Raw genomic sequence first — 20,692 nt, 5'->3', positions numbered from 1 at the left:
TGTACCCCTCTTATCCTATGGTTTTGTCAATGTCTAATATATATATATATATATATATATATATATATATATATGCATTGTTTTTATGTTTTTCAGCTGGAGAGGGGTATAATAGATTGTCATATCCATAAAAGGAAGGACCATTTAACACCAAATTTGAATAAATGGGAGTTAAATGCATTATCATAGACAAAACTCCAAAACCAATTTAAAGAAAAAGGTAATTAGTAGAAGGATAAATTGAGTATGAGATGTCTTGTGTGTGTCCATAAATGTGTGCGTGTGTGTGTGTGTGTGTGTAAGAGAGAGATAAGTATGTGTGAGAGTTCCATATATAAATAGGCAAGAGAAAATACCTGGACATGTTTAAAAAATAATAAGCAACAAAAGTAATAAAGTAAAAATAAGTAAAAGGACAGGTTTAAGAAACAGTAAATAATCTGATATGGCAAAAATATAGATAGTTTGCATTAGAATGATCGGGCCTAAGAAAAGAAAAAAATAGTTAAAAAAATTAAAAGGCCTACCACATAGCTCACCTGGGAGGAAGTCTTGTTTGCCATGTACATGACCAACGCTCAGTTTATCGAGCTATCATGGCATGGGGTGGGGAAGCTTTGGTGCTATGTCTCCCTCTTGCTTTCTCTCTTCTCTCTCTTTCTATCTGAAGAATTCAACCCCAAGAGCCTAAGCTCCAGCAATGGCTTCCCTCCAATTAAAAACTTAAGCTCAATTTATATTCTTAGCTTTACAAAAGCCCAGTGAGTATATTTATAATAAGAACCTCCTCGGCAAAGACTGTACTTGTACATTACTTGGAATCTGGTTAAGTTAATCTTATGACCAGTGAAACTGCACTCTTTATATTGTAGGTTTTGCAAAGATCTGTTAGAAAGCCACTTTCCAAGATCAAGTTTCACTCTGGGTATCACGGGAGTTACCACAAAATAATCTCTTACAAAAATTTCCGAGGGAAGTTCCATAAAGTCGAGTATAACAGACATGGTAATTGAATCTTTGTCCATCGTGGAGACAGGATGACTTCCGGTCTGGTATTACAGCAGTAAATGCATGTTACAGTTCAATAAGAGCAATTACATTAGACTGAGTACATGCCTCACAAACTCATGTGTATATGAGTGTACGTACTTGCCAGCTTTATGAAGCTGAAATCTAATCTACAGCATTTACAAAGTATCATAAATAGCCCTAAGCTCCAGTTAATGTGAAGTGCTACTTCTCTTTCAAATATTTTATAATATATTTTCATAAAATGTAAAAGAATACTTCCAAGATCTTTGAGTACTGGAAAAATTCTTATTAACTAATAAGTAAGATGAAAACTTTTAAGAAATAAGGGGGGGAGATGATCATTGAAGGTTGAAAATAATTAGACTTTAAGTGATACTGTGAATTTAGTTGTCTTACCATTGTGAATTAATAATTGGCCATTTTCTTCTATCTTTTTGTATGTCAAAGCAGAAGTGGTAAAAATGACTGTATAATGAAGTTTCCATTAACGTGATTAGAAAGAGATAAATATCAGTTGATCTCACATATGTATACAGCAGAAAGAAACAGCAGGCAAACAAATATGACAAAATGAAAACTAGTGAACATTTCCAGCAACCTGAGGTTACTAGAAGGGAAGAGGTGATGGGCTTGTGGGTGTGGGAACAAGGATAAGGATAGCTAGCTGATATTGGTGATTGCTTACAAAATAAAATTATAGTTGCCAAAGTATCTCTCCTGGGTAGTGAACTTACCTTACCATGCATACAACTCAGGTTTCAGTCTGGTCTCCACTACACTTGAGGAAGCTTCAGAGCTGTGGTGTCTCTCTCTCTCTCTTTCCTCCCTTCACTCCCCCCTCCTTCTATCTCTCTCTTACTCACTCTGTTTCTGAAAAGTCAGTTCATAGTTGTGAAGCCTTGGTGACAATTATGGTCATATATACCCTTCCTTTCTAAATAGTCAGGTTAGATTGTGTTAATTGTGTTACTTCATCTACAGAAATGTATCTAAAGAATTATTGCTAATTGAGGCATCATTAACTTCTGGAGATGAAGAACCTGGCTCTGAGTTAGCTTCAGGGCCTTTCCTGAAATCACACAGTAATCTAAGTGATCTGTTTCTTCAAATGATTTATTTGAGATGTATTTATGTGAACTTCAGATAGAGAAACTATCAAAATGACTATTGTTTTTATTTTTTTAAATATATTTATTTATTTATTATTGGATAGAGACAGAAAGACATTGAGAGGGAAAGGGAGGTAGAGAGAAGGAGAGAGAGAGAGATACCTGCTTGCCCTGCTTTACTACTCGGGAAGCTTTCTCCCTGCAGGTGGAGCTGGGGACTTTCTCCCTGCAGGTGTTCACTGCAATGTGTGTGCTTAATCAAGTGTGCCACCGGCTGGCCCCTGACTGTTATTTTTCCTATTTAAAAAGATTTTGTATTTATATAAGAGCGACAGCAGACAACCTTCTGCCTCTATCTGTAAAGAAAAAAGCAAACAAGCAAGCAAGCAAATAAGCAAACAAAAGCAATACTAACAATAAACCCTCAATAGTCATATTGGATATGAATGTTCTAATTATACTATATTAACTAGATTATGACTAAAACCACATTCTGAGGTACTGGGGATTAGGACTTCCACATACAAATTTTACTGGAGCACAACTCAATCCCTAACATAATAAACTTTGATGTCATATCCAAGAATGTTATTAGGTTGATCCCCAGTGTCTAGCAAGATTGAAGGTAAAGAACTTATCAAACCCATTTTTAAAATAAATCTAATTATATAAAAATCATCCCTTTTATGCCAGGTGAATTTTCCCCTTGGAACATAATTATCATGCTGCAGTGGACTGTGATTCAGTTGTGGTTAGCAGATTCTCTCTGGAATTCTGGATTGCGGCTCAAGAGCAGTTGCTCTATAAGGGTTAGACCACTTAACTGGAGGCTCATGAATACAAGACCTCTGTGGCGATTCTTTTAGTTCTTGGTCTTTGCCCTTCCCATTCCACTGTTTTCAGTATTCTCAGGGTCCTACAAAAACGCATTTAAATACATTACTTTACCTATATCTCTTTTTGGGGGAAGATGGGATGGGTGTCGCAGACCAGGTACTCATGCACACATGATTTCACTACTCCTGAGGCATTTTTTAAGAAAGAGAGGGAGAGAGGGAGAGCTAGCAAGGCACTAGAGCTACCTGTGTCACTAGGACTCACAGATCTCACATGGCAAGGTATGCAACCAACTTCCCTCCCTGCCTTCCTCCCTCCCTCCCTCCCTCCCTCCCTCCCTTCCTTCCTTCCTTCCTTCCTTCCTTCCTTCCTTCCTTCCTTCCTTCCTTCCTTTCTCCCCCTTTTCTCTTTCTTTCCTTTCTTTTTTCTTTCTTCCTCTCTTTCTCTTCCTTCCTTCCTTCCTTCCTTCCTTCCTTCCTTTCTTTCTTTCTTTCTCTTTCTCTTTCTTTCTCTCCTTTCTTCCTTTCCTTTCTCATATTATCATTGTTTGTGCCTGCTTCTGTCTTTTGATCTAGTTTAAAGTTCTTTTATTTTCCTTGAAACAACTTGGTTAAGAAAGGGGTACTTTACTAGATTTGCGGTTTTCAAAAAATGTTTAAAATAAACATTTCTCTTAGAATTTCAATATACAGAACAAATAAGCAGACACCATGTGATAGAAGGACAATCTGGGTTTCCCTCCAGATAACCCCCACTTCCTCCAAGTTTTTGCTTTACTCTTTACCAACACCAAACCACAGTCATGTGGTCATTGAGGGATCTCTCGGGAATATCTTGTCTTTATAAACTATGACTAGAAACTTTGGACAACAGCTCCCTCACCATTCCTCAAACTATTTGAAAATCCCTCTCTGAATTAACAGAAAGTTCTATTGGTGGCTCGATGCTGGATCATTCTAGTAGAGTGCACACATTGCTATGTGTGAGGACCTGAGTCCAAGCCTCCATGCTTATCTGCAAGAGGAAAATTTCACTAGCAGAGGAGCAGTGCTGCTAGTTTCTCTCACCTCCATCTCTCTCTCTCTCTCTCTCAACATGTCCCAATCATATCTATTAAAAAATGATTATCAAGAGTGGTGAATTTGTGCAGTCACTAAGTCCCAGTGACAACCCTGTGGGCAAACAAACAAAAAAACTTTGATTTCATTAAAAACAAACTGAGTTAAGAGAATAATTTTCTTTTTTTAAAAAATATTTATTTATTCCCTTTTGTTGCCCTTGTTGTACTTATTATTTTTGTTCTCTTTGTTGTTGGATAAGACAGAGAGAAATGGAGAGAGGAGGAGAAGACAGAGAAGGGGAGAGAAAGACAGACACCTGCAGACCTGCTTCACCGCTTGTGAAGCAACTCCCCTGCGGGTGGGGAGCTGGGGGCTCGAACCTGGATTCTTACACTGGTCCTTGCACTTTGTGCCACCTGCGCTTAACCCACTGTGCTACTGCCGGACTCCCAAGAAAATGATTTTTCCATTGTTATATGGTCTTAAAATCAGGGCAAAGCAATTAATTTTCAAATAGATAAAGACATAAGGTGAACTATATTTGGAAATTCAAGAGCATAATTTTTAAAAAGTATTTATTTATTCCCTTTTGTTGCCCTTGTTATTTTACTGTTGTAGTTATTACTGTTGTTGTTGGATAGAACAGAGAGAAATGGAGAGAGGAGGGGAAGACAGAGAGGGGGAGAGAAAGGCAGACACCTGCAGACCTGCTTTACTGCCTGTGAAGTGACTCCCCGGCAAACGCTAGAAGAAGAAGTGACTCCCCTGCAGGTGGGGTGCCGGAGCATCCAACCAGGATCTTTACACTGGTCCCTGTGCTTTGCGCCTACTGTGCTTAACCTGCTGTGCTACCGCCTGACTCCCAAGAGCATAATTTCTGCCAGAGTTCTTAGAGTTGAAGCTTTAACTGTACTGACACTGACAGCTTGAAATATTATGTGAACATTGTAATTGTCCCAATGAAAAAGATGGGGGGGGCGGTCAATGAGAAACACCCTATTGCTGCAAATGCGGTGGCAATAGAGTTATGCATTTGAAGGCAAAAATGGGTAGACAAATACCTGCCTGTGAGAAACTGCCTAAGTTTAAACTAATGGCTGGGTAGGTAAAATACTTCTGAAACATGTTGTAAATTCAAAATTTAAAATAGGTTGGGTTTGAGACATCTTCTGCGAGTCCACATCATAGACTCTTCAATGAACACCAACAAGGACTCTCACTCAGGACTAGAGATGCCTTCCTCTGTGCAAACACACAGCTGAAAAGGAACTCAATGAACCGCTTTGTTGTCTGTCGGCTGGCCTGTCTTCTGAGCCTCCTTCCTAAGTAGTATATACCCTTAACCTCCATTTCTATGATAGCTGAATCATGTGCTTATCTTGTTTCAATGTGGGTTCCCTTCATGAAATCATTGCAAGTATATTCAGTTGGCTTAGGTTGTAAAGTAAAATGTATCTCCAAACTTATAGGATTTAGCACTTTAAAGACCCGAACCTCAGATTACAACAGAACTGCATATTGTTGATAGTGCTCATCATTTTAAAAAAATTCTAAGAAGCTATATGTCATCCTTTCTAATGCAGAAATTAATAAGTGAAAGAAAGCAGATTCAAACTGCTCAGGTCTGTTTTATAGTTGTGAAATTGAACCTGAGGCCTTGGATATTTAGAAATGAGAGTCATTTGCTAGCCATTATGTTATCTTCCCAGCCCTTATTTACTTCTCAGTGAAGATTCTATTATGTATTTTGTCATATTAAGTAAAATACAAGGACTTATTAATCTTCTGTTTCTTCAAAAACTAACTCATTCATTGTTTCAAACATATTTTCAATGTATACCATTTTATAAATGAATGAGAAACCTTCATTTAAAAAATTATAAAGTCTAGTAATTTTCTATGATAAAAAACATAGATTTGGGGGTCAGGCAGTCGTGCACCAGGTTAAGCTCATATGGCACAAATTGCAAGGACCCACACAAGGGTCCAGATTTGAGCCCCCAGCTCCCCACCTGCAAGAGTGGCTGCTTCAGTGAAGCAGGTCTACAGGTGTCTTTCTATCCCCCTCTCTATCTTCCCCTTCTCTTTCGACTTCTTTCTGCCCTATCCAACAACAACAGCAATAATAACAACCATAATAACACCAACAAGGACAACAAGGGCAGCAAAAATGGTCTCCAGAAATAGTGGATTCATAGTGCAGGCATCAAGCCCCAGAAATAACCCTGGAGGCAAAAAATAATAATAATTAATTAAAAACTTATTAAATCTAAAATTTAGTCTCTTTTATATTAAAACATACAAATTCAGTAAATTCAGTCATTCCGTGGATTTTTTTGAGAGAAAATGAGGGCAGTGGGGTAGAGAACAAACAGCACTGAAGCTTCCTGCTATGCTCTGGGCACCAGGTTCCAGTGTGAGTTACACAGGGCAACGTAGCACACTATTCAAGTGAGATATTTCTCTAACCCCATTTTTTTTCTTTCTATGCCTCTACTATGTCCCAGGTACTATTCTATTTACAGAAGTCACAACAAAGCAGTGATATTCTTGCTCTTATAAATTAACATTTTCATAAGAAGAGAAAGCAGTAAACTAAAACACTATTATCAAAAGTTCATACTGCAAATATACGCTTTATGTAAGTTAGAGGCTGAGAAATGTACAGAAGTTCATGTTGGGAAGGTCAAAGAGCAGTATGGGAAGCTTTCATGATAAAATGGTCTGAAATGGTGACACTGAAACAGATTCCTAAAGGAAGAAAGAAGTCAGCCCATAAGGATGATCCTTGAACTGTGAAAGGGTAAGTTTCAGTTCTGTGAAGATGGACATGTGTTTTGAAAGTCAAAGGAGCAGCAAAGATGTCAAAGTACTGGAATTTTATTCTAAGTGGCATAAGAAGTCAATAGAACTAGAACAGTTCCTTGAGCTTGGCTATGACTTGATTAAGCCAATCTCAGAGAAAAGAAATTCACATATTATTTAGAGAACAGACTCCAAGGGGCAGGGAAATGAATAAGAAAGCTAAAGCAGGAGTGTATGCAAGAAACAGCGATAAACATAACCAGGGTGGTAGTGAAATTACTAATTAAATGCTATATGTACTGTGTATTTGTAGAAGGACCATTAAAATAAGCAAATACATTCGATTTGAGATGTCAGAAAGAGATGATTCATAGCTGTTTCTAACATTTATAATCTGAGTGCTGGATAAATAAGTTTATCATTAATAAAAAAAATTCAGGGGATACTAGAAAATGAGGGGGTGTTTTCTTTGTAAATGTCTCAGTATGTGTGAGTTTCTTTAAAGTGCTCAGTTTTAAAAACATCACTTTTCAAAAGTGTGAATTTAAAATGAGTTCAGGGGGCCGTGTGGTGGTGCATTTGCTTGAGTGCAGATGTTATAATGCTCAAAGACGCAGGTTCAAGTCTCCAGTCCCCATGTGTAAGGGAGAAGCTTTATAATTGGTAAAGCAGGGTTGCAGCCCTCTCTCTCTCTCTCTCTCTCTCTCTTTCTCTCCTCCTTCCTCTTGATTTCTGGCTCTCTCTATCCAACAACTAAATAAAGAAAATAAAAAATAAAAAATTAAATAATAAAATGAGCTCAAAAATAGATTTAAAAGAATGAAAAAAGTTGAAATTTCTCTGTATGATCCAGAGGAAACTGTTATCTTTAGTATTTATCATCCCCACAAATCTGTTTTTATTATTATGCATGATTATGCCTCAAAGGTTTTTTAATGGTCCTTCTACAAATACACAGTACATATAGCATTTATCTTACATGTTTTAAAACTACATTAGCAATAATATGAGATTGACAGTATTGCATTTTCTTTCAGCATTATTTCACATGCTATTTATCCAGACTATCTATGCATCTATTAAATTCAGTTAAACTATATTAAAGTATTCTATTAATACATTTTAGTTTATGATAGATATTTAAGCATTTTCATTTTCTATCATAAACATTACTCTGAATAATATTGTATGTGTATTCTTGTGATCGCTTTTGAGAAATTCTCTTTAGTAAGTGTTTATAAAAAGTGAATCTCTGGATCACAGAATATGCACATTTTCTGTTAGGCAAGGCTGAATCACATTTTTTTTAAGCAGACCTCCACTCAGCTTTGGCATATGTCAGTGATGCAGAAGACTGAATATAAAACTTGGGGGTCTAAGGCATGACATGCTTATACACACTATTGGATTTATTGTTGACTATAAGCCATTAATCCCCCAATAAAGAAATTAAAAAAAAGAATTTTGAGGGGCCGGATGGTGGCACACCTGGTCGAGAGTGCATGTTATAGTGCTCAAGGACCTGGGTTCAAGCCCCCGGTCCCTACCTGCAAGATCAAAAAAAAAAAAAATTAAAAAAAGAATTTTGGGAGGAATATAGTCATATATATATTTGTAATTTATTTCTCCCTAATTGTTTTTCCACTTTCACCATTTTGATCAACAGTTCTGATATGTTAACTAACAACAGAGATAATGTTACTGTTTTCCAACTTTAATGACATCCCCCCCATTTTTTTTTCTAAAACAGCCTTCTATCCTGTGAACTAAGCTTAGTGCATACAGAAATTTCTAAGGAACACATATTAGTCCCATGTGTATAAAATTTGTAACAGCTATACATGAAAATAATGGCTATTTTGGGAGACCTTCAGACTCCTCACTGGAAGAAGTTTACATACAATGGTCTGCCGATTTCTTAGTAAGTATAGTGCAGAAATAATCCACAAATTATCTGAAAAATAGGACTCTGGATTGTACTCAAAGCATTACATGTTTTCTTTCCTGTCTTAGAAGAGTGAAAACTGATACATTTCTTGATCAATTCATTCATTTATTTTCTTCACTCAACAAATATTTTTGAAAAAAATGATAATATGGACTAAACCTTGGGAACATACTGGAAATTGTACCTACCCACCCAGAATCCATGTTTTATGTCACAGATAAATATGTACTTTTATTAGCTACAGAGTTATATTATTCAGTGCTACAAGAAGCTATATACAAAGGTCCAGGGAAGGAATGTTGAAAAATTCACCTTCCCCCCACAGACAAAACCTTTGGTCCGCCTCCATGTTAGCTGTGAGGCTCCGGCAAAAACTAGTAAAGTCATGGGCCCCTTGGAATATACCTAAAATAGAGCTACTAGCTCTCTCCAAATAGAGACCCCCAAATCTTCATCTGCAAAGTTCTTGCCTTTAGGTTCCTGGTCATTTAATGATTTGTTCTTCCTTATATCTTAATGCTTTTTCATCCAGCAAGTTCCATATGTTATCGTTACACCAACCTGACTTCCCTGGGCAGACGACCGCACCAATGTGTCCTGGAGCCCTGCCTCTGTAGAGCCCTACTTCACTAAGGAAAGATAGAAACAGGCTGGGAGCATGGATCAACCTGTCAACACCCATGTTCAGTGGAGAAGCAATTACAGAAGCCAGACTTTCCACTTTCTGCACCTTGTAATGAACCTGGGATAAAGAATAGGAAAACTTTCAAGGGAGTGGATGGGACATGGAGTTCTGGTGGAGGGAATTGTGTGGAATTGTACCCCTCTCATCCTATGGTCTTGTCAATACTTCCATTTTATAAAAACATTAAAAATAAAATTTAAACAAAATTAAAGAAAAAAACCATGTGTCTGTGGGTTGGTCTGTAACAGAGTATTCTCAATAAATAATAACAGAAAGATCAAAGGTCATATGCCTAGGCAGATTTAGGAAATGGTGATCATGTTGTTTACTAAAAATCAGTTTATTTATTTTTATTTGTGATTAATAATGGGTTCCTAGAATATAACATTACAGCCAAAGATCTGTGTTCCTACCCTCCCACTTCCCAAAGATAATCACTGTAGTTCTTACAAAGTCTTAAAGTAGGGGCCAAGTGTGGCGCACCTGGTTAAGCACACATGTTACAAAGTCTTAGTTGTTTTGTAAATTTCCTATTAGTGATTTAATATTGATTGATTTACAAAGTTATAATATAACAGGGGTATAATTCCATACCTTTCCCACCACCAAGAGTTCTGTGTAGCCACTCCTTCCACTGGAAGCTTCATTAGTTCTCCCAAGACCGCAGGTATGGGCTCACTAGTATATATATATATATATATATATATATATATATATATATATATATATATATATACATGTTTATGCTCCGGGCTTCTCTTCCTTTCTAAGTCACACCTACAAATTCTGAGTGCCCTTCCTCTTTATTTGTTTGTTTGTTTGTTTGTTTTTTCCACCCCTCTTCTCTCTCTGAGTCCTCATGGCATTGGAGTTCAGAGCCTTCTAGTCATCTTCCCCTAACATTGACCCCTCTGGGTGTATGGACCAATTATAACAGTTTTATGCTTCTATTTGTTTTCTTTCTTTCTCTTTCTTTCTTTCTTTCTTTCTTTCTTTCTTTCTTTCTTTCTTTCTCTTTCTCTCTTTCTTTCTTTCTTTCTTTCTTTCTTTCTTTCTTTCTTTCACAAGTTTATATGTATCTAGTCTTTACATTCCATATATGAATGAGATCATCCTGTAGTTCTCATTCACCTGTTTACTTATTTCACCAAGCATAATCACCTCCTCCACATCCATTCATTTTTATCCCAAAGGACACAACATCAACCTTTTTGATAGTAGAGTAATATTCCATAGCTTCCTTAGCCATTTATCTGTTGATGGGCATTTAGGCTTCTATTTTTCTCTATTGTGAATAATGCAGCTATGAATATATAGAGGCTTATGTCCTTTAGTATGAATGTTTTCATGTGCTTTGGATAAATGCCTAAGAGTAGGACTGCTGGGTTATAAGGCATTACAATCTTAGTTGTCTAAGGATTCTCCATACAGTCTCCCAAAGGGGCTGCACCAGCTTTACTATCTACCAGCTGTGCTTCCCTATGCCATCCAGATGCTGAGGAAAACAAAAACTTCTGCTTTTCCTCTTAAGTTTAATAATGATTGCCCTGCTTCTTCTAAATGGTTTATTTGGTGTTACTTTATTGAATTCAGATTTTTAAGCTGGTTGATACTCTTAAGACAATCTGGGAGCATAGCAGAAAGGAAAGGAAACAGAACCAGGAAGTAGATGAGAGGAGGACGTCTAGTGTTCTTCATCTTCTTCCTTGTTGGCTATCAGAACCTGGGTGTTTATGAAAAATCACTTTTATTATCTCTGAAATCAAAGGTTTCAAAAGACAAAGTTGCCTCATTAGATATTTCATGATGAGGTTCCCTTGTTTTACTTTAGCCAGAATTATTAAATCCTATTATAATCATTTCAGCCTGAACAATAGAATTTAATTTTAAATATCACAAGTGTGTTGTTGAAATGTATTGTAGCCACTAGTAAGCCTATCTCATATAATATTGCTAATGTACTTCATTCACAGTGACCTACAAAAGGGAAGAGTTGATTCAGATAAAAGCTGTATTTATAAACCCAGCAAGGATTGCTATTCTTAAAGTTTTTCATCTTGTGATTCCATTCCCAATCTGGTCCAAAAGGTAAAACTTAAATGTATTATGTGATGTCATACTTGAATTACTTGATAGAATTGCCATTACGGGCCTTTAACAACTCAGGGATGCTCACTGTCATCCAAACCCTAGGACTTCCTAGAGAATTAAATTACAGTCCGCAAACTTAAATAAACCAGCCAGCAGCAAATTAATACCCTTGTTTGTTTTTTTCTATAGTGTTGTCAAAAGGAAGATTAATGTGCTTTTTTTTTTCTGCACTCAACATAGCTTTTCTTACATGAATGTGGTGTCTAAATCAACATTCCACTTAACTGCACATGAACTCACCAGAGTGTGGTAATCTTTTCACCTTTCCTCCCACTTTCCTTCACTCGTTTTTTTTTTTTTCTTTTTCCCTAAGCAACCATTTACTACTGTTTATCCCTCCCTCCACCCTCCCCAATTCTGTGATACCAAATGCTATAATCTTTGAGGCGCTGACTAGACAAAGGGAAAGAAGAGTTTTGCAGAGATGGAAGCTAAGAGAAAACATCAGTAGGGTCATATTACAAATGGAACCACTAAAAAGCTTTGCTTCTTGCTGAGTAATGGCACAGAACCACTAAATCACAGAAACTAGAGATGGGAGACATGCCAGGTCACCTTGTCCACCTCCAAAGCGGTTTTATGTATTTTGTGCGAAATGGCATGAGCAATGAAGCATTTATAGAAGCCCTGAGGAGATGTTACTTTGTGTTAATACATCTCCCCATTGAGAAAATGTCATTGAGAGCAGTTAAGCTTTTCTTTTGCCTAATTTCATATTGTTCTACTCTGTAATCTATGACCCTACAGCATCATTAATGTATTATTTTATAATTATTTGGGCCAAACTAGACACACTTGCCTCTGAAATTGCTATGCAGACCTGTTCCCATGGCTACAATTGTGATTTTCTTGAAGGTTATTCATTGTGTGCCCATCCCATTGGTTTAGGAGCTACATCTTACAATTTCTTTGCATGTGTATGCTTATAGAATCAACAATTTTATTCAACTTTCATAGAAAACTAATATGGTATTGAAGCCAGTGACCAAAAATTATATTTCATTAAAACTCAAAGAAATTTCAGCTGACTCCTAAAATCATGATTTTCCCCCAAGATACAGTATAGTATCTAAAAGATCTAAATATTTCCTGGAGTATTTGACTGTTCAGGTGTGTTCTTGACTAAATGCTGTTATCGTTTAATAACCCTTACTGGAAAAAACCTGAATAGCTTCATGCCTGACTCTTTCTTGAAAAATCCATTCCATTTTACATATATTTCAAATGTCATGCACTACAATACCTTCAAGATAAACCTCCACAGTTTGCTTTTATAAATCTCCCACTTCCCCTTTAGAAATAGAGAAATAGCGAGAAAATTTCCTATATAAGGTATTTGGAATGGAGAAGAATGTCAGTCAAAATTGAAAGATCTGTCCTCCATCCCAGTGTGTTTATTAGGTCTTATCCATTACTCTTCTTGGATATATACATTTCACCAATTATGAGAGAGAGAGAGAAATTGAACCATTTGTCTTCTTGTGCCATGTTTCTGTATATGCCATCTTTGATGTTTTTGTCTTCTTCTTATTTTTTTTTAAGCTTAGAGTGTGGCTAAGGTGACCAAATAAAGATAAATTATGGTTACCTTCTTCTATGAACACAGAAAAACTGCACAATGTATGCTTTTATCTTCACAGAAATCATCCTACAAGCTAAAGAACAAAGTTTTCATAGCAGGGGATGTAGGGATAGTACCCAGGAAAACAGGATAAATAGAAACTCAGACCTTGTGGAAGAAATACTTAGTTTTAAAAACTACAGTAATTAGAGCTTATGGCCAGAGACAGATAAGTAATGTAATTAGTCTACACTTCTGGAACCCATCTCTTTTCTTCCCCCATCCAAAGCCTCACCCACTCCTTTCATCTCTATTTTCATATCTTTCTTTCTTTGACTATCCATTTTGCATTTTCTGTTTTATTTTAGAGAGAGAGTGAAGACAGAGAAAGAGAGACACCATAGATCTACTCCATTATTCATGGAATCCGGCTGGTCCATGGTGCTCATATGTGGTGTGAGATTCCAACTGCATATGCTCAAATATCTTTTTTTCTCAGAATAAATTAACAAGTAAACAAACATATCTATAAGAAATAAGTTATTAAATTCCATTTTAAAACTATTTTTACTTACTTATTATTGCATAGAGTCAGAGAGAAGTTGAGAGCGGAGAGGTGATAGGAAGAGAGACAGAGACAACTGAAGCCCTGCTTCACCACTTGTAAAGTTTCCCCCCTGCAGGTGGGGACCAGGGGCTTGAACTCAGGTCCTTGCACACTGTAACGTGTGTGTTTAACCAGCTGTGCCACCACCTGGCCCCCCAAGCTGTTAAATTCTTATCAGACATGTAAGAAACATGAAAGAAATAATGTATGTTCTAGTTGAACCTATGCTGCTAACAGCATAGCCAACACTTTAAAAATATTAATGTAACAATGCTCTGTCTAGTTAGGCTGGTTTTTGGGAATTATTTTAAAAGAAGTCTTTGGAAAGGTTAGCACAAAAGTCAGATCCTACAGAAAGAAAAAAAAGCCAAACAAAAAAATCAGTAAGAGAATACCATACTACCAACACTTTAATAAAAAATGAGACTTCATTTCTCCAATATTTCTTCTTGTTGGTTTAATCATTTTATATAGTATGTTATGAGTTCCCTTTCTCAGTACTTTTCAAATTACTGATCACTCTTGCCTAGATTGACTTGTGTCTAAGTAAGGTAATTAAAGGGTTCACTGTTGTGGAAATTGACAGTTGTTTCAATACGATTTTAATCCCTGAGTTGGAGCACAGTGGCTTAAAAACCTCTTTTGTTCTTTTTCTTCTCTGTAGGCTATGGGAGCCTGAGGGCTTTTAAACTATAAGTAGTCTTCTTAGCTTAACCACTGACTCCTGACTAAGAGATAAAGCAGGGTGGGGCAGAGATAATCCAGTGGTTATGCAAATAGACTCTCACAGCCCCAGCACTAGGCCACCAAAATATAGATCTTCTCCTGAGTTTCCTGGTTAGTTTTCTGTCCTCTGGTGTCAGCACAGGGCCTCCCTCCCACTGTTGCTCCAGATTCTGAGAGCAGTAGTAATGGAGACTCACAGTTGCATTTGGTGAATTTTAGGGGAATCCTCTCCTCCCTTCAGCTGTCTTTTTGTTGGTGAAATAGACTGGAGGTGGTGCCTCAACTGGTAAACTACTGAACTGTTAGCAGCCACTTAATCTCTCCCTAGGCTCCTCTCTGTCCATGAGCTACATGTGTTTGCACTCACTGGTGATTTGGTGAGTACCTGAAGTCGTTCTAGTCCTGTCTTGTTGTGGTCCCAGGTGGTCTCCTTTGGTATTCCTAGTTGACCAGGGAGAGGAGAGGAGAGAAACACAGTTGCTGCTGCTCTGTAGCCCCACTCACTGTGCTACAGTTTCTCTCCTTCTCTCTCTCTCTTCCTCCCTTCTCCCTCATTGTTTTTCACCCACTGAAGTACCAGTGATGATCCTGGTGGAAAAATTTTAATCAGTTAATTAATTAAAACTTTTAATTAACTTTTAAAAGGTAGAGACTTTTATAGAAGGAATACAAGAACTGTAAGAAGGAGACTGAAGATCTAAGTTCCTATGATGGAATAAGATAAAGGTTGGTGTAAAGAGATTTGTACCTATCCTAGGGAAACATAGAAATGTACCTTCCTGATGATAATAGCTCTGTAGATCTGCATTCCCTTAATAAAATGATACTGAAGTTTGTTCCTAAAAAAAAAAAGCCTTATTTTGGAATTATGAAAACATAGACAAAAATCAGCTGATCATTCATAAGGTGAATCTCACTAAAAACTATAGTGATCCAGAGCTACAAATAAGTTGCTTATAAATTAAAACTGTGAGAAAAATTTTGAAACTGTCACAAAATTTTGAGAGGAACCAGCATTGTCTTGTCAAGCTCACTGGCGTCTTCAATGGTGCCGAGCAATGATTAAGAACACAACTCAAGATTCAGAACTCATTAGTTCAAATTAGGACATGATTACACACAGCTGCAGTATATTAGACATGCTCCTGGTACTTCAGTTTACTCATGAGTGTGAAGAGGAAAACATCATAGGGTCTAGATACAGATGTCCCACAGACCCATGCAGAAATGCTCCAGTTTACAAAAGACTCTGGGGTGGGTGGGTGTGGAGAATACAGATCCAAGAAGGATGACAGAGGACCTAGTGGGGGTTGTATTGTTATATGGAAAACTGGGAAATGTTATGCATGTACAGACTATTGCATTTATTGTCGAATGTAAAACATCAATTCCCCAATAAAGAAATAAAAAAAAAGAAAAAGAAAAAACAAAACAAAAAAACCCCACAAAGATATATTCCCTGATTGGATTTTCACCTGGATGAAAAAAATTATTTTTATAAGATCACTTAAGACATTTCCATGCACAGTCTGTATATAGTAGTTATAACAGAACAAAATAATTACTATGCATAGTACATAAATGTATCAAAAGCTAGAAGATAGCCTAAGCAGAGGATGTTTATAAGAAAGACAATGGTTTTGTTGTTCACCTGATGCCCTAACAGAAGAGTACAAGACTTGTAAATGTGAGGTCTCTGAATTTGATCATGTGCCAGAGTGATGCTCTGCTTAGTTCTTGCCCTCTCTGTATATATTAAAAAAAAAAAAAGAAAGAAATGCTCCAGTTCACTCACCACCAGAAAAAGGCAAATTAGAACAACACTGAGTTTCCATATCACACCTGTAAGAATGGCCTTCATCAAGAAAGCAGGAGAGGATAAGTATTGGAGGGGATGGAAAGAGAGAGAGAGAGAGAATCTATTACATTGCTGGTGGGAATGTAAATTGGTGCAACAACTCTAGAGAACAGTGTGGAAAAATACAAATGGAAATATCTTTTAATCCGCAATTCCACTCCCAGGCATTTACCCCCAAAAGACAGTAACATTAATTTGAAGGGATAAATGCACCATCATGTTGATAACTGCATTATTCACAATAGCCAAAATATGGAAGCAACCAAAAATGCCTTTCAACAGATGACTGGATAAAAAATTTACGGGACATATGCTCATTGGAGCAATAAAAAAGATGATACTATGTCCCTGGGGATAAGATGGATAGAATTGTATATTATTATGCTTAGTGAAGTAAGGAGGCAAAGGACAACTATATAATGGTTTTTCACTCATGTAGAATACAGAGAATTAAACACATGAACATAAAAGCAAACAAAAACGTCAAACCATGTGGGAAAAATAGTAGCTATGAAGGGGGTGCGGTGCGAAGGAACACGGACCTTTGGTGGTGGGAACAGTATGGAATTTTATTCCTACTAATATATAATCTTATAAATTACTAATTCAGTAGACAGGGGGAAATATATTTAACACTTTAAGATTTCTAACTGCCTAGATTATAAGTCTGGTTATATATATTTTCTTTAGCTTAAGTAGTTAATGTCTCAGATATGTAAAATGATCAAATTTTGACACTGAAATTAAATTGTTTAAGCAGCTCTCTCTCTATATTAAGTACCTAAGTTGCCTACAGCTTTAGGGCTGGTAAATCAAATCATTTAAGTCAATTAGCCTTGTCAGTATTTAAGAAATTGTTGATAGTGCATATCCTTAAATGCTATGAAGCATAATGATGTTATATATATATATATATATATAACTAAATATATATATATATATATATATATATATTTAGTAAATCCCAAACATTGGATTTTCAAAGGAAAAGAAATCCCAACTAACTTGGCTGTACTATTAATTGTTGCTTAATTTAAACTCTTTCTAAGACTACAAGGAACTCTTCTCATTCTCTTTAGGGTCTGTCTATATTCTCCTAGTTCTGGAACCTTTGCAGCTCTGCTTGTATTTCCTGATGTTTCTTCTTTCTGGTCCCTTACCCTGTTATACTGCCTCTATTGACCTCAACTAATCAATGAGACCAGTGCCTCCATGTCACATTATGTTGTTACCGACTTGTCTCCAGAGACACCAAGCCTGAAATGTCAACCTCCCAATTTCTCTAATCTGGTGAGATTATTCCTAGTACATGGGGATACCTAGTTCCATTTCAGATGGCACATTTTCTAACAGCTACAGATACTAGATACAAGCTAGGGCCCAAGGTACTATATATATGTACACATGTATCTATAAGCAAGGAGCAATTACATAACTCAGAGTGTGTAATAGCAGTCTGTGATTAGATTTAGATATCTAACAAGCCTGTCATTGTAATAAAATAACCCAACGAAGGCATCATAAATTCTCTAATCATCTATTTATTACTTAAGCCTAAACACCGTACTCTCCTCCCCCTTACTTAACTTTTCTCAATCACTCTGTCTACTCAGTTAACTATTAAAAAAGAAGGAAGTAAGAAATATTCTTCCATCTTTCTAAATCTCTTCTGACAGAGCATCAGTTATTATTATTACCACTTAATAAACTTTAGAAGAAACAGTACATAACTCACAGGGATTATACTGGCAAAAACGACTTATCAAGTTAAGGACCACAGGGGCCAGGTGGTGGTGCACCTGGTTTTGTGCACGTGTTACAGTGCGTGAGGACCCAAGTTCAAGACCCTGGTCCCCCATCTTCAGGGGGGAAGCTTCACTAATGGTGAAACAGGTTTGTAGATGTCTCTTTGTCTCTCTCCCTCTGTATCTAATCCTTCCCTCTCAATTTATCTCTGTCCTATAAAAAAAGGCTAAATAAATGATCAAGTTAAGGATAAGTATTGTCCCTATAACAACTTTTATTAGAATGATTAAACAAGTAAACGCAGACAAACTGGAGTCTAATTAGGACTTCACTAAAACCCTAAGTCTATTTTCTTCATAACCTGAAGCTAGATTCCATAAATCTAATACCATTTTGGAGTTAACAAATGACACACAAGGCTTTAACAACTGGAAGAAAGTCTAAGCTTGTCAGATAAATAAGTGACTACAACAACTGGATAAGGGCAAAATGGCTCACTTGATGATGGCCGTTTTTGGCTACTGTTGTCTGGCTATGGAATCACCCAGGGAACTAGACAGGGAATCCTTGGATTCCCCCATAGATAATATGGGCCTAGAACTTAGATTCCTCTTTCTACTATTACTGGTCACACTCATTGGGAACATCCTCATTTGCCCTTTTGTGGGCTTCTTCAGGACTGTACCCTCACTATGGACTAGCAGTGGTAAGAACTGCTTCACTTTCAGAAGGGAGGCTGGCTCATCCTTCTCTGCCACTTGAGGAAGACTGGTCCTAAAATGAGTGTAGCTTAGAATGTTCCCAGCTGTGACCATGAACTGTGAGCTCAGTTTGACAGGAACTCATAGGTTTTACAGGCCCAAGTTCAAAATATGATAGTTATGGACTCTGATTTAGATTATTTTAGTAAACAGTTAATTTCATTTATATAATTTCTTCAAGTCTGAGAGCAACTTTCTGCCTTAATCCCATTTTCTAGTTCTATCCTCAACTCAGACACCATCTTCCCAGATAATATTTCTATTCCACTCCCATGTTAGTTATCAAGCTCAAGCTAAGATTACTAAGATAGAGGCTCCTAAGAGAATTCATAAAATAAACTTCCTAGCTTCCTTCCATTCTAAAGTCCCTACTTTCAGCTATTTCATTCCTACTTTATGGCTCCTATTTATTAAACATTTTATCCTGCTTTCCACCTTACTGCATCTCACCAAGTTTCAGATGCTATTATCATTCCATCCTGACTTCCCTGGGCAGATAACCTCACTAATGCTTCCTGGACCTCTGGAGATCCTCTCTGGAGCCGTATCCCACTGGAGAAAAGTAGAGACAGGCTGGATGCACAGACTGACCAGCTAAAGCCCATATCCAGTGGAGATACAGTTATCGATGTCAGAGCTCCCACCTGTACCCCCAAAAGAATTTTGGTCCATACTTCCAGGGGGGCAAACAATAGGGATGTTTCCAATGAAGGGGATGGGACATATAACTCTGGTGGTGGGAACTGTATGGAATCATACCATTATTATCTTATAAATCAATATTAAATTATTAATAATTTTTTTTTAAATCATAGGGTTATTGTGAGGATTCAATTCACTAGAATGCAATTATTTAAAATAATGCCTGTCTTTCCTATGAGACCAATTAAAACTAATTTATAAGTTGTTGTTTGTGGATGGGAAAGTTAAGGCAGAAAAATAATGTAGTTCTTGTGGCCATACAAGTCTCAGTGTCTAGGTAATATTCAGATGTTTAAGGTTTTCTTTGTCCTTTTCTGGACTTTGCCATTCTGGAATGTATGTGTGTGTGTGTGTGTGTGTGTGTGTGTGTGTGTGTGTGAGAGAGAGAGAGAGAGAGAGAGAGAGAGAGAGAGAGAGAGAGAGAGAAAGCTTCTCCCAAAGTTGTGAGGGCCATGCTGGAATCTGTATGTGTGTGTGTGTGTGTGTGTGTGTGTGTGTGAGAGAGAGAGAGAGAGAGAGAGAGAGAGAGAGAGAGAGAGTGACAGAAAGCTTCTCCCAAAGTTGTGAGGGCCAGGCTGGAATCTGAGTCACGTGTATGGCAAAGTAGGGGCTTTCCCAGGTAAGATATCTTGCTGGACCCAGATCAATATACGTAGTAATAAGAGAAATGGTTTTGTAAGAAAGGCACCATGAAAGAAGTGAGCATGCAGCAATAAGTAAATGGGCTTTGTCTTGTCTCAGATGACAAGCCACACAGACTCAACAACCTGTAATAATATCTTCACTCAATGTGAGTGTGTTTGGAATCATTTATAAAATCTCCATGAAATTCTATGTGCTGACATGAAAATAACAGTGTATTAATTCTGACAGAATTCTAATGTCTCCCCTCTCTATTCATAGCAGTCAGTGCAACAGAAATAACTTCTACTTACTACCTGCTATCAGCATTTTTCCTCTTTAATTTTACATCTCTTGAATGAGGGGGTTTCTTAGTCTAGCCTCTGAATAATGAATCTGATGAAACATTCCTACACTAAAATATAAAAAGAAATCATATTCAGACTGAGGGTATTTGTGTCTGCAAATTCCCAGCCAAACCA

General features: G+C 37.0%; 1 long non-coding RNA gene across 2 annotated transcripts; it reads left to right on the top strand.

The window, feature by feature from the left end:
* The first annotated feature begins 110 nt into the window (after positions 1–110).
* On the top strand, positions 111–9,671 carry LOC132542049 (uncharacterized). 2 transcript variants are annotated; one of them, XR_009553190.1, is made up of 4 exons: positions 111–220; positions 6,547–6,842; positions 8,595–8,765; positions 9,325–9,671. It is a non-coding gene; the product is annotated as an uncharacterized LOC132542049 (long non-coding RNA). The 2 variants fall into 2 exon arrangements; XR_009553191.1 differs by lacking the exon at positions 6,547–6,842 and having other exon boundaries at positions 149–220.
* The last annotated feature ends 11,021 nt before the right edge of the window (positions 9,672–20,692 follow it).

The sequence above is a fragment of the Erinaceus europaeus genome, chromosome 1, assembly GCF_950295315.1.
Source record: "Erinaceus europaeus chromosome 1, mEriEur2.1, whole genome shotgun sequence".
NCBI classification, from domain to species: domain Eukaryota; kingdom Metazoa; phylum Chordata; class Mammalia; order Eulipotyphla; family Erinaceidae; genus Erinaceus; species Erinaceus europaeus.
The sequence above is the reverse complement of the archived record's forward strand: the minus strand, read 5'-3'. Positions and strand labels throughout refer to the sequence as shown.